The sequence below is a fragment of the Erinaceus europaeus genome, chromosome X (genome assembly GCF_950295315.1).
Source record: "Erinaceus europaeus chromosome X, mEriEur2.1, whole genome shotgun sequence".
NCBI classification, from domain to species: domain Eukaryota; kingdom Metazoa; phylum Chordata; class Mammalia; order Eulipotyphla; family Erinaceidae; genus Erinaceus; species Erinaceus europaeus.
The window spans coordinates 112799993-112812338 of record NC_080185.1 but is presented as its reverse complement, the minus strand read 5'-3'; the positions used below and the strand labels follow the sequence as shown (position 1 = coordinate 112812338).

Genomic DNA, 12346 nt, shown 5'->3' with positions numbered 1-12346 from the left:
GCAGGGCGCTATTGCGTCATAGTTCCACTTATTGCACAATTATGCGTTTCAGAAATACATTTCCCAGAGGTGGAAAAATTCATAGAAAACGATTTTTCTGCAGCGCGTACATAAATGCCGAATATGAAACGCTGTTCTGTTGCTGTGTGGAATAGGATGGCGAGAACAAACATCCCGAGGGCAGTGACTTGGGGGGCGGTGGTTGGTTTCTGACAGATCGCCTATAGAATTCTAGCTAGTGCCGTTTAAAAGCACGTTTTCTTGACTTCAGAACTTACGGCTGCACTGCAGGACTGTTTCGGGAACTGTATGGTTCGGAATCGCTTTGTGGGGAAAAGTGACGATGATAGAAATGCACTATTGGAGGCCAGTAGTTATATAGTTAACCTGAAATTTTACCATGCTTTGCCCCTTTCTGATCCTAAACTGAGGGATTTCGCCGCCGCCGCCCTCATCCACCCACCCACCCCCGCCGCCATTTTCTCTCCCTAGACCAGTATCCTTGATGAAATTCCAGAGAGCTGTGGGACTGAAAGCAATCATTATCTCTCTCTAGCAAACTTGAACATGTCATGTTTTCTAAGAGGCCAGAATAGCACACAGTATGCTGCTTTGCTAAAGTAGACTACTTCTTGGGGGGAGGGGAGAATCACCTTGATATTCTGGGAAAAGAGAAATAAGTTCTGGTTTAAACGAGCTTTCCTTTTTTATTCCTATAAAATAAGCTTTTTAAAAAAGTTTAAGGGCCAGTGAAATAGCTCTTTGGGGTAATGTGCTGCGTTGCCATGTTCAGGACCCAGGTTCAAGTCTGGCCCCCACCACATTGAAGGAACCTTAAGTGCTGTGGTCTCTTTCACTCTCGCTCTACCTCTCTGCTTCTATGTCTGTATCTAAAATAAGTTAAAATCATACGGTGAAATTTAAAGTGGTATGCAATTAAATATATTCTTGAATTTTCGTTTTAAATAGTACCAGACCTGTAATTTGAATTGTTACATAGTGTGACCCTGACCCCTCCAGAGACCGTTATTTTTTGTTTGTTTGTTTGCTTGGGTTTTTGTTTGTTTAGTTGGTTGGTTGGTTGGTTTGGATTGGTTTTGGTTTAAGTGGAAATTAAACTGCCTTTTTTGCCTATCTCATATGTGTGCAGTCATGAACCGCTGCTTATATGATCAGTTCACCCCTCAATATGACAAAATATTCTTTTATCATGTTATTGACATTTTTTTTTTTTTGTTATTGACATTTTAACTGCTTCTAAAACTGGGCAGACTTGCTGCCACTCTATATGTTTATTATGTAGAACACACACACATAGTTATCTTTCATCAGTGATACCTGTCACCCTTGGGGGAAAAAGAAGAAAGAAAAAGACAGAGAGAGAGAGAGAGAGAAAGAAAGAAAGATTAACTCTGGGCTAAGAAATTAGTGCTGCAGTTAAACACCCGATTTTCAGGGTAGAGGCCCAGAGGTTCCAGGTTCAATTTCCACTCCTGTAGTCTGGGAGGTGGTGCAGTGGATAAAGAAAGGATTGTACTTTTGAGCATGAGGTTCAGAGTTCTGTTCCCGGCAGCACATGTACCAGAGTGATGTCTGGTTCATTCTCTTTCTCCTATCTTTCTTATTAATGAATAAAATATTTTTAATATTTATTTATTCTCTTTGGTTGCCCTTGTTTTATTGTTGTAGTTAATATTGTTGTTGTTGATGTCGTCGTTGTTGGATAGGACAGAGAGAAATGGAGAGAGGAGGGGAAGACAGAGAGGAGGAGAGAAAGATAGACACCTGCAGACCTGCTTCACCGCCTGTGAAGCGACTCCCCTGCAGGTGGGGAGCCGGGGCTCGAACCGAGATTCTTACGCCTGTCCTTGCACTTTGTGCCACATGAGCTTAACCCGCTGCGCTACCGCCCGACCCCCTACAATAAATCCTTTTTAAGCTAAGAAAAAAAATATATTGTCTACTGTTAGTATTATATAGCAGACATTTTGGCACCCCAAAAGTACGAAGACCACAATTCAGAATAAAGAGTGGTCTTGTGAACTGGATGAATGTATCTTAATGAAAAAGAATTGTGTTTTAAGGAGAGTCCACTGTATTAGAAGCATTTCGCTTCTTCAACAGCAAGGAAAGGTAAAGCCACGTTATTTAAATAAACCAATGCCTCCAGGTGATTACCGCCTTAAATTATTTTTCTCACCAATTACTGGAAAGTAAAAGAAGCGCCTAAATTCTTGGAAGGCATCCTTTCCCTATGGTAAAACTCCCTGGGGCAAATGGAGACTGTCTTTTCCTAGCGCTAACCCTCAAGTATTTGAGAATACAGTCCTGGGATGGGGAAACAGCTTGATGGTTATGCAAAGGCTCTGGTTCCTGAAGCTCCAAGGTCTCAGGTTCAATGCCCAGCACCACTATAAGCCTGAGCTGAGCAGTGTTCTGGTTAAAAATAAATAAATAAGTAAATAAATAAGAGGGAGATGGGTGTGCCACACCGGGTTAAGCACACTTAGTACAGCACAAGGACCCACACAAGGATCCCAGTTCAAGCCCCTGGCCCCTCACCTGCAGGGGGGTCTTTAGGTGTCTCTCTTTCTCTTTCCTTCTCTGTTCTCTCAAATTCTCTCTCAGATTCTCAATTCCCCTCTCAAATTCATCCTCCAGAGCAGTGGATTTGTAGTGCGGGCACAGAGCCCCAGCGATAACCCTGGAGGCAAAAATAAATAAATAAATAAGAGAATTAATAAATAAATAAAAGAGAGGGCATACAGTTCTGGGACCAGATTTTTTTTTCTCTCCTACCTTTAACAAATTCCACCTTTAGCAGTTGTCTGTCTAAGGCCAGCTAGAAGCTCAGACTAAGTGTTGGTGCAGTTGGGCAGAAGTTCCTACTCAGAGTTCTGAGAACAGAGGAGACTATGTTTCTGCCTACTCCCGTCCTTTTTTCCTTTTTATTTTATTTATCTCCCCTCTTTTTCAGTTATTTCTTTCTTGTTAATGAAAAAGTTACAGAGAAAGATTCAAAGAGAGAGAGAGAGACCAAAACACTTGTTCAGCTCTGGTTTATGGTGGTGCTGGGGATTGAACTTGGGAGCTCAGGCATGAAAGTCTTTGACATAACCATTATGCTACCTACCTCTTCTCCTCACCCCTCCCACCCACCCAGGCTTGAAACGAAAACACAAGTAGAACCTGAAATGGAATTGGCATATCGCACCAGAGTAAAAGACTCTGGGGTGGGTGGGTGGGGAGAATACAGGTCCATGAAGGATGATAAATGACATAGTGGGGGTTGTATTGTTAAATGGGAAACTGGGGAATGTTATGCATGTAAAAACTATTGTATTTACTGTTGAGTGTAAAACATTAATTCCCCAATAAAGAAATAAATTTTAAAAAAAAGAAGAAATTGAGGCTTTTCAGAAGTCAGAGTCTTGGTAGAACTAGACCTCTTGGAGTCAAAGAAACACCTTCAGGAAACCTGAATAAAGCTGCTTTTAAATTTTCTTTTCACTGGAAAACTGTTTTTGCCAAGTGCTCTATATTCGTCCAGTGTTTTTAAGGCATTTTGTGTGATCCAGTCTATCAGAGTCTACTTGTGCTCCTCAAATTACACCACGTGCTAGGTCCTCCTCCACTATCTTGCACCAGGACCTGACCCCCCCCCCCAGCCCTTTACTTTGGTGCAATACACCAAACATTGTTCATTATTTTATTTTTTTATTAAAGAAAGAAAGAAAACAAGACATAACTGTCACATATACTACTAGGGATCGAACTCTGGACCTCATCCTTCAGAGCCTAGCACTTTATTTATTGCACCACCCCCCAGACCACAAGACCATTGTTTAAACAACCAAATAAAATAACATCAGTTCTTGTATTACCTGACTAATAGGAATTCAGTATCTTCATGAATATAGGAGGAGTTCTGGCTAATGCTTACACGGCTTGGTTAGAGAATTAATGATGCCTGGGGTCCAGTCAGTAGCACACCTGGTTAAGTGCACACATTACAGTGCACAAGGATCTGGGTTCAAGCCTCTGGTCCCCAACTGCAGGGCAGTCGCTTCACAAGCAGTGAAGCAGGTCTGCAGGTGTCTCTCTTTCTCTCCCTCTCTCTGTCTCCCCCACCTCTCTTGATTTCTTTCTGTCCTATCCAATAACAATGGCAGCAATAACAACAACAATAATAACAACAATGATAAACAAGGGCAACAGAAGGGAAAAAATAGCCTCCAGGAGCAGTGGATTCATAGTGTAGGCACTGAGCCCCAGCAATAACCCTGGAGGCAAAACAAACAAATAAACACACACACACACACACACACACACACACACATACACAGCTCTTGCAAGGGGGCCTGGCAGTGGTACACTTGATTGAACTCATGTGTTAATATGTGTAAGGACCCAGGTTTAAGCCCCAGGTCCCCACCTACAGGGAGGAAACTTCACAAATGGTGAAGCAGTGCTGCAGATATCTTTCTCTCTCCTCTATCTGCCATTCTTGATATTTCTCTGTCCTGTCAAAAACAAACAAACAAAAAGCCCTTGTGAGTGGTGGCCTGGAACCCCATCAGAGCTGTGCAGTGGGAGAGCTTTGGGCTTGCAAGCACTAGGTTCTGAGCTGATCCCAGGCACAGCAGAGCACTTCTCTTGCCTTCCCCCTCTCCTCCATCTCTCTGGAACTTAGGAAATAAATTAAGTAAATCCCTGTTATCTCAATTTCTCTCAGTCATATTTAATAAAATAATTAGAAAGGAAAAAAGGGGAGAAATATGGCCACCAGGAGCAGTGGATTTGCACCGAGCCCCAGCAATAATCCTGGTGGCAATTTAAAAGGGCGGGGCAGGTGGTGGCACACCTGGTTAAGCATTCATGTTACAGTGCACAAGGTCGAAGGTTCAAGCCCCTGGTCCCCACCTGCAGGGGGAAAGCTTCACGAGTGGTGAAGCAGTGCTGCAGGCATCTTTCTGTCTCTCTCCCTATCTTCCCCTTCCCCTCTCAATTTCTCTTTGTCTCTAGCTAATAAATAAATAAATAAATGATTAAAGAAAAACTTTTCAAGCAGTTCTCTGCCGTGTGTGTGTGTGTGTGTGTGTGTGTGTGTGTGTGTGTGTTTTGGTAGAGCCAGGTCTTCATGTGTCTGCCATTTCACTGCTCTGAGCCACTATTTTTCATTCAGAAGGAGAGAGCAAAGGGCACCATGGCACCAGAGCATCCTTCAGTGCCATCTCATTGCCCCGTGGTGCTGAGGCTACAACCTGCACAGTGCATATGGCAAGGCACGAGCACAACCTAGGGAGTTGTCTCTGCAGCTCTGCTGCCAGTGTCCAAAATACTACTCTCTGCACGGCCCAGGAGGTGGCACAGCAAGAAAACACTGGCCTTGCAAGCATAAGGCCTGCAGTTCCATTCCAGGCACGGCATTTGCCAGAGTGATCCTCTCTCCTCCCCTCCCCTCTCCTCCCCTCCCCTCCCCTCTCCTCTCCTTCTCTACCAGAGCACTGTTTAGCTCTGGTTTATGGTGGTGTGGAGGATTGAACCTGGGACTTTGGAGCCTCAGGAACCAAACATTTTTTCCCTTTTTTTAAAATTTTTTTTATCTTATTTATTTATTTATTGGATAGAGACAGCCAGAAATTAAGAGGGGATGGGGAGATAGAGGGGCAGAGAGATCTGCAGATCTGTGTCACCACTCCTGAAGCTTTCCCCCAGCAGGTGGGGACCGGATGTTGGAACCCAGGTCCTTGCGCACTGTAACGTGCGCTCAACCAGGTGTGCCACTACCCAGCCCCTACCAAATTTTTAAAAAATATTTTATTTGGGAGTCAGGCAGTAGCGCAGCGGGCTAAGCACAAGTGGCTCAAAGCACAAGGACCGGTTCGAGCCCCCGGTTCCTCACCTTCAGGGGAGTCGCTTCACAAGTGGTGAAGCAGGTCTGCAGGTGTCTGTCTTTCCCTCCCCCTCTGTCTTCCCCTCCTCTCTCCATTTCTCTCTGTCCTATCCAACAATGAACAACATCAATAATAACTACAACAATAAAACAACAAGGGCAACAAAAGGGAATAAATAAATATTTTTTAAAATATTTTTTATTTATTTACTTATTTATTTTTTGCTCCAGGGTTATCGCTGGGGCTCAGTGCAAACCCACTACAAACCCACTGCTCCTGGAGGCTGTTTTTTTCCCTTTCCTTGCCCTTGTTGTTTGTCGTTCTTAGATAGGACAGAGAGAAATCATGAGAGGAGGGGAAGACAGAGAGGGGAGAGAAAGATAGACACCTGCAGACCTGCTTCACCACTTGTGAAGCAAACCCGCTGCAGGTGGGGAGCCGGGGGCTCAAACCGAGATCCTTACAACAGTCCTTGTGCTTCACACCATGTGCGCTTAACCCGCTGCGCTACCGCCCAGTTCCCTTTATTTATTTATTAATGAGTGGGATAGGAGGAGAGAGAAAGAACCAGATATCACTTTGGTACATATACTGCCAGAATCAAACCCAGGACCTCACGCTTGAGAGTCTAGCACCTTATCTGCTTCGCCACCTCCGGACCACCCAAACTCTTTTTTTTCCCTTTATTGGGGGTATTAATGGTTTACTGTCAACAGTAAAATACAGTAGTTAGTACATGTGTAACATTTCTTAGTTTTCCACATAACACTCTAACACCCCTCCACCATCATGTTCCATGACTTGAACACTCTCCCACCACCACCCCTAGAGTTATTTACATTGGTGCAATACACCTTTTTTGTTTTCCTTTGCCATCAGGGTTATTGGGGTCTTGGTGCCTGCACTGTGAATCCCTGGCTCCCAGCGGCTGTTTTTTTAAATTTTTTTTTTGTTTATTTACAAAAAGGAAACATTGGCAAAACCATAGGATAAGAGGGGTACAACTCCACACAATTCCCACCATCAGAACTCTGTATCCCATCCTCTCCCCTGATAGCTTTCCCATTCTTTAACCCTCTGGGAGTATGGACCCAAGGTCATTGTGGGATGCAGCAAGTGGAAGGTCTGGCTTCTGTAACTGCTTCCCCGCTGAACATGGGCGTTGACAAGTCGATCCATACTCCCAGCCTGTCTCTCTCTTTCCCTAGTGGGGAAGGGCTCTGGGGAAGCGGAGCTCCAGGACACATTGGTGGGGTTGTCTGTCCAGGGAAGTCTGGTCTGCATCCTGCTAGCATCTGGAACTTGGTGGTTGAAAAGAGAGTTAACATACAAAGCCAAATTATTGACCTTTTTTTTTTTTTTGAGAGGAGTTGGGGAGGAGTCTAGGCTGTGGCACACCCAGTTAAGCGCACATATTACCAAGCACAGGGACCCGGGTTCGAGCCCCTGCTCCCCACCTGCAGGGGTCCACTTCTCTCCCTCTTTCCATCTCCCTGTCCTCTCTCAATTTCTCTGTGTCCTATCTTTAAAAAGAAGAGATGGGGAGAGAAGATAGACACCTGCAGACCTGCTTCACTGCTGTGAAGCTTCCCCCTACAGGTGGTTGAGTGGTGAGCGTGGGCTCACACTAGGTCCTTATATTTAATAATTGTTGTGACACCACCCCCAAGTCTTTTTGCATAACCATTATGCTATCTCCCCTGCATCTCTGTCTGTCTCTTTCTCTCTCTCAATATTTAGAAAATGGGGGGCAGGTGGCATGCACCCAGTTGAGCACACACATTACCATGCACAAGGACCCAGGTTCAAACCCCTAGTCCCCACCTGCAATGAGGAAGCTTCACGAGCAGTGAAGCAGGTCTGCAGGGGTGCCCCCCCCATCCAGTAAAATAGAAAGGGGGAGGGGAAAAGGAGAAAATCGTCGCTGAGAGCGGTGGATTCATAGTGCCTCAATAAATACAATTTTAAAAACATAATGGGGGAGAAACACCTACTTTCTGCTTGCTGCCAGTCATCAAGTGTTCAGAACTATTGAGTCTCTGAGTGGCTGGCCCATTTTGACTGGTTTAGGGAGTAAGAGGTGCTTGATGAGCAGGCTGGAGGTGTGGTGTCTGACACAATCTATGTTGGGGAAGGAAGTGGGCTAGGCTTCTCTGAAGCAGTGATCTCTAAGGGAAGAAGAGAGTGAACAGAAGATGACCATGAAGGACAGCCACAGGGCAGTACGTTCAAGGCCCAGGAGAAGCCACAGAGCTTCTCTTTAGATGGTCGGTGATAAATGAGTAGTGTTATGGTGTGGATTTCAAGGAGAGAGAACAGAAGCAGAAATCAGGAAAGAAAGTCGAGCCGAAATCAGGAAAGTCGAGCCATTGGACTCAGGGCTTCTCCCTTCTTCTCATGCTCTTTTTATTGTAGGGCTGTTAAGCCAAATTATAGAGAAAAATCATCTTCATATGGTTCTGTTTTTATTCCTATGAATCTCATAGATTGTGCAATTGTGATCTATACTAATTTATTTATTCCACACCATAAATATTTTCTAAGACCTTTTCTGAGCACTGGGGTTCTATCAATCACCAAAGACTATAAAAATCATCACTCTCAGGGTTGGGCGGTAGTGCAGCAGGTTAAGCGCACGTGGTGCGAAGCGCAAGGACCGGAATAAGGATCCCGGTTCGAGCCTTGGCTCCCCACCTGTAGGGGAGTCGCTTCACAGGCGGTGAAGCAGGTCTGCAGGTGTCTATCTTTCTCTCCCCCTCTCTGTCTTCCCCTCCTCTCTCCATTTCTTTTTTTTTAAGTTTTTTTAAATATTTATTTTATTTTATTTATTCCCTTTTGTTTTTTATTGTTGTAGTTATTATTGTTGTTGTCGTTGTTGGGTAGGACAGAGAGAAATGGAGAGAGGAGGGGAAGACAGAGAGGAGAGGGAGAGAAAGACACCTGCAGACCTGCTTCACCGCCTGGGAAGCGACTCCCCTGCAGGTGGGGAGCCGGGGCTAGAACCGGGATCCTTATGCCGGTCCTTGTGCTTTGCACCACCTGCGCTTAACCCGCTGCGCTACAGCCCGACTCCCACCTCTCTCCATTTCTCTCTGTCCTATCTAACAACGATGACATCAACAACAACAATAAAAAAGGGCAACAAAAGGGAAAATAAATAATAAAAATATTTTTTAAAATCATCACTCTCTTACAGATTGCCCAGGTCAATTAATAAAGTATATGGCTTATTAGAATATGATGAGTGGTAGGGGAGATAATAGGACAGTGTAAAAAGACCAGGCATATCCAGGTGGGAGGTATGTTCTGTTTGTAACTGGGAGGATCAGTGTGTGAGGTGTCGTTTGAGGGACCAGGTTGTATAAAGCCTTGTAGGCCACTCACTGTAAGGGAACAACTGGGAGTGTGTGAGAAGAACAATATGATTACCGCTCCAACTGTTGTGTAAATAACACAATTTAGACATAATGTGATGTATAGTGTGATAATTGTATTTGACATCACTGTTTTATATATATCAACCAGAGTGTGTTTTGTTTTGTTTTGTTTTGTTTTTTACCAGAGCACTGCTCAACTTTGGTTTATGGTGGTGCCTGAAAATCTTTTTGCATAACCATTATGCTATCTCCCTAGCCCAACAGAATCACTTTAGCTTATGTTATGTCAAAGATCTAATTTGGGACACCAGGCTTTCTTTTCGATCCAGTGCTTTATCCACTGTGCCACCTCCCAGGCTACTGCATGTAGTATTGAGGCAGAGAAGCTAACAGTATATTTGTAAGTGTCTATTTGTTTGTCTGTTTGTGGCACCAGGACTTTGCACATTGCACTATTCCACTGCTCCATACCAAACTTTTTAAATTTATTTATTAATGAGAAACATAGGAGAGAGAAAGAGCCAGACATCACTCTGGTACATGTGCTGCCAGCGGTTGAACTCAGGACCTCATGCTTGAGAATCCCGGACCACGCACACCAAATTTTTCATTCATTTTCTTTAATGTTACCTACAGAGATAGGGAGAAACCCTACAGCCTCAGTTTTCCCATGTGATGCTTGGACTCAAACCTGACCCATTACTGCTCCTGGAAGCTATTTTGCCCCCTTTTATTGCCCTTGTTGTTTTATCATTGTTGTGGATATTATTGTTTTCATGATTGCTGTCATTGTTGTTGGATAGGACAGAGACAAATGGAGAGAGGAGGGGAAGACAGAGAGGGGGAGAGAAAGACAGACACCTGCAGACCTGCTTCACTGCCTGTGAAGCGATCTCTCTGCAGGTGAGGAGCTGGGGGCTCGAACAGGGATCCTTACTCCAGTCCTTGTGCTTTGTGCCATGTGTGCTTAACCCTCCATGCTACTGCCCAGCCCCCGTCTCCTCCTCCTTCTTTTTTTTTTAAAAGACTTTCATAATTTATTTTAAAGGGAGTTCATGTTCTTTTTTTTTATTGATTTAATAATGATCGATAAGGTTGTAAGATAAGAGGGATACAATTCCCACCAGAGTTCCGTATCCCATCCCCTCTACTGGAAGCTTTCCTGTTCTTTATCCCTCTTGAAGTATAGGCCCAGGATCATTCATTTGAAAGAGACCAGAGTACTGCTCTGCTCTGGCATCGGGTGGTGCCAGGGTTTGAACCTGGAACCTCAGGCATGAGAGTGGTGTGCTCTCACTCACTAGTGCTAGCTCTCATGCTTGGTACATGCTTGTTTTGTTTGTTTTTACATGAGAGCACTTGCTCAACTTTGGTTTACGGTGGTGCTGGGGATTGAACCTGGGGCCTTAGAGCCTCAGGCATGAAAGTCTTTTGCTATCTCCCCTACCCCGACTTAGTGTTTGTTTTGTTTTTTTAATTTAATTTATTTAATTATTGGATGGAGAAAGGGAGAAATTGAAAGGGAAGCAGGGGTGGGAAGATAGCATAAAGGTTCTGCAAAACACCTTTTTTTTTTTTTTTACCAGAGCACTGCTCAGCTCTGGTTTATGGTGGTGCAGGGGATTGAACCTGGGACTTTGGAGTCTCAGGCATGGAAGTCTGTTTGCATAACCATTATGCTGCCCTGCAAAAGACTTTCATGCCAGAGGCTCTTGAGTCACAGGTTCAATTCTCCTATCACTATAAGCCAGACTGTGCAGTGCTCTGGTATAAAGGAAGGGAGAGAAGGAGGAAGGGAGAGAGGAAGGAAGGATGGGAGGATGGGAGGAAGGAAGGAAGGAAGGAAGGGAAGGAGGGAGGGAAAACAAAGAAAGAGGAGGAGAGGGAAGGGAAGGGGAGAATAGGGAGTGAGAAAGACATCAGTAGCAGTTCCTCACCACTTTAGAAGCTTCTCCCTGGTGGTGGGGGGCAGGTCTTGAACCCGGGTTCTTGCACACTGTAATGTGTACACTCAACCAGGTGCACCGCTACCTGCCTACCACCTGCCCCCCCCTACACACACTGTTAATTAAAAAAAAAAATCACTGGAGAAAGATAACACAAAAACATGAGTGGTTCTAAAAAAAACTTTTAGGGGGTCAGGCGGCGCACAGGATTAAGTGCATATAGTAAGAAGCGCAAGGATCCAGGTTCCGAAGCAGGTTAAGCACAAGCAGTGAAGCAGGCCTGCAGCTATCTATCTGTCTCCCCCTCCCCTTTCAGTTTCTCTCTGTCCTATCCAATAAATCGTGAAAAAGTGGCCGTCAGGGGCAGTGGATTCATAGTACAGTCACTGAGCCCCAGCGATAACCCTGGAGGCAAAAAAAAAACCTTTTAGAGCCCATGGAAATAGTTCACCTGGGAGAGCATCAGATTTGCATGCCTGAGGTTCCTGGTTTGATTCTCTGAATTGCACAGAGTAGTGCTCTGAACTTGTGATTGCTTTCTCTCTGTCTCCCAAATGTAATGAGTAAAATAAATATTTTAAAATAATAGAAATAGGGAGTCCGGGCGGTAGCGTAGCGGGTTAAACGCAGTTGACGCAGGGACCGACGTAAGGATCCTGGTTCGAACCCCCAGCTCTCCACCTGCAGAGGGTTTGCTTCACCGGAGGTGAAGAAGGTCTGTCGGTGTCTTTCTTCCTCTCTGTCTTCTCTTCCTCTCTGTCTTCCCCTTCTCTCTCCATTTCTCTCTGTCCTAACAATGACATCAATAACAACAACAATAACTACAACAATAAAACAACAAGGGCAACAAAAGTGAATAAATAAATAAATATTTTAAAATAATAGAAATAAATGAACTCACAGAATAGCTTGCTTGGATAGTGCTTTTTTCTTTGTCACAGGTACAACCCAGGTTTGAGCCCAGCCCCCACTGCACTGAAGGAAAGTTGGGTGCTATTGTGTGTGTTTTCTCTGTCTCTCTGTCTTTCTACCTCAGAACATTGGTCTGGAGCAGTGAAGCTCCAGTCATGACAGTAAACAAACAAATTAAACAAACAAACAAACAAATAAATCTTCTTCTTCTAGC

The 12346-nt window shown here is 44.5% G+C and overlaps 1 protein-coding gene across 2 annotated transcripts in view; it reads left to right on the top strand.

The window, feature by feature from the left end:
* EIF2S3 (eukaryotic translation initiation factor 2 subunit gamma) overlaps nucleotides 1-12346 on the top strand; it is a 53802-nt gene that overhangs the window by 731 nt on the left and 40725 nt on the right. The window lies entirely within an intron of this gene.